Raw genomic sequence first — 2,199 nt, 5'->3', positions numbered from 1 at the left:
GTGTGGGGATGGAGGGGTGGAGAGTGCGTGTATTTCGTGCCAGAATTTATTATTATTATTATTAATTCAACGCTCGCGCTACCGGCGGCGATTCCCGATCGCTGCCCCCCCCCCCCCCCTTAAAAAAAGACCAACCCAACCCCGCCGAGCATTGCCTTAAAAATTCTTTTCCTTTTATCTTCTCAGCATCTGGAGAGAGGGAAAAGAGGGAAGAGAGTGCTGGTGGCTGATGGGGAAGGAGCGGCGGCGGCGACGGCTCCTCCGCGCTGGGGCTGGGGTTCGCTCTGCCGCCGCTCCCCCTCCGCGCCCGGTCGGACCCCGGGGGAGGCGCCGGGGCGCGGGGCGGGGAGCGGCGCTTAGAGCCGGAGGCAGCCCGGGCACAGGGGCGAGCAGCCAGGAGGGAGGGAAAGGTGCGGAGCGGGGCGGCGGAGCGCGGAGCAATGGCGCGGGGGCCGCCGGCGGGGCGGGGCGGCGGGCGGGAGGTGGGGCGCCGATCTCCTTAGCGGCCGTGAGGGGAGGCGAGGCCGGGCCGGGCCTCTCCAGCGGGCCCTCAGCGGCTTCCCCGCGGGCGGGCCGGGTGCGGTACCGGGTAAGGGTGCGGGCGGTGCGGGTGAGCTCGGTCCGCGCGGGGTATTGCTGCTTGGAGCGGCCTTTTCGGGTTAGCGGCGTGCTGAGGGCAGCGAGAGGGGGCCCAGGGAGGCGCTGGGCCAGAGGAGTCCCGGGTCGCTGCGTTCCCTGCCTGGGAAGCGGCTTTGGAGCCGTTTGTAGCCGCTCTGAGGGTGTTTGCTTGGCGCGCTTGCCGCTGAGCACGGCTGGTGTCGGGTGAGGCGGTGGGACGGGGCCTGGGTGGCAATAGCTGGGTCGGTTTCCTGCGTCTTCTGCCAGGCAGGCTTGTGAATGAGGTGGCGGGGATGTCCTGGCAGGGCTTGCTCTCTGCGCCAGGTATCTGCGCCACGGTTCCCCCGTGCTTCTTGTCTCCACGTATTTGCAGCTGGCTTTAGCAAGCATAGGGGACCGGTTTCGTCGGGTGCACAGGTGCTTTCGTTTGCTCAGTGAGATTCCTGCTTGCCCCCTTGGTTTTGGTGCGCTTGTTACCCTTGGTTTTGCCTCAGGTGGCTGTAAAAGCCCCTCAGAGCCGTTTGTCGATATCCACAAAGGTGGGGATTGCTGGAAAACTGCCTTGTCCAACTGTTTTGCAGGGCAGGATGGAGATGCTTCTTTCACCTGCCTTGACAGCGGATAAACTGTGATGAAAGTGATTGACAGCTAAGCACAAGCTCTGCTGAGAGCTGGGAGAAAGGTCAAGCTGGATCCAGCTTAAGGTAAAAAGCGGAGCTTCTAGTACAGAGCCACCAGTATTTTGCAACAGGTTAATGCTTCTGTGATGGTTTGGGGCCTCATGATTTCTCTATTAGAGCCGTTCGGTTTGGTTGTGTCTGTGGCGTGAGCAAGTAACTCCATTTATTGCTCTGTGGCACTGGTTACAACATAACGGAGCTTATTGCAGTACTTCTAGGGTATAAACTTTATGAAGTGTTTAGGACTTTGGGTCGTGGTGACTTTTACTTTAGCTCTGCTTTAAATTCTCCTTCGCAGGTGTGAACAAAGGTGGCCCCTGGGCTGAGGCTTCCCAAAGGAAGGTTTGGGCTGGAAGTTTGTGTTCATGGCACTGGTGAAGACCTTTGGAAAAGAACTTTTATCATGGAAACAGTGTCTGTTAAGTAGCCAACATAGCAGTTAAAGTTTCTGAGGATGTGGAGATACTTTTTCCTTTGTTTCCTCGGATGAAAGAGCGTGTTGTGTGTTCTAATGGTATGGAATTGTATAAAGTGCCCCCCTCCAAAGGGTTGGGGGGAACTTACTCGAAGTTCAGACTCGACATTAAATGTTTTAACCTGTTGGTTTCCCCTCTGCCTCATTCATGTGCATGCTGCTTGTGTCACAAGGAGTTGGGAAGCCTCAAGAGCTGTTCGGAGAGCTAAAAAGGAATGGAAATGTTCCACAAATAAATGTTAAGTGATGCTTTTGCAAACTAAAGCTTTTCTTAAACAGGAACAGAAAAATCTGGTCACTGGACTGATACTTTTAGGATACAAAAGAAAGTGAATCAGCTTTAAAACTGGACATGATCATGCCGTTTAACTGAGGATCCCCCTTTGTAATAGAGGAGGAAACTTACATGTTGATGAAGCACTCCTT

At 55.7% G+C, this 2,199-nt stretch overlaps 1 long non-coding RNA gene across 1 annotated transcript; it reads left to right on the top strand.

The window, feature by feature from the left end:
- Nucleotides 1-222: 222 nt before the first annotated feature.
- On the top strand, nucleotides 223-1,899 carry LOC130596728 (uncharacterized). The gene is made up of 3 exons (XR_008971590.1): nucleotides 223-410; nucleotides 1,200-1,322; nucleotides 1,597-1,899. It is a non-coding gene; the product is annotated as an uncharacterized LOC130596728 (long non-coding RNA).
- The last annotated feature ends 300 nt before the right edge of the window (nucleotides 1,900-2,199 follow it).

Source organism: Pezoporus wallicus, unplaced genomic scaffold, assembly GCF_028554395.1.
Source record: "Pezoporus wallicus isolate ANWC-B61680 ecotype Strahan unplaced genomic scaffold, APGP_CSIRO_Pwel_v1 contig_14712, whole genome shotgun sequence".
NCBI lineage: Eukaryota > Metazoa > Chordata > Aves > Psittaciformes > Psittacidae > Pezoporus > Pezoporus wallicus.
This window is presented reverse-complemented; position numbering and strand designations above follow the sequence as displayed.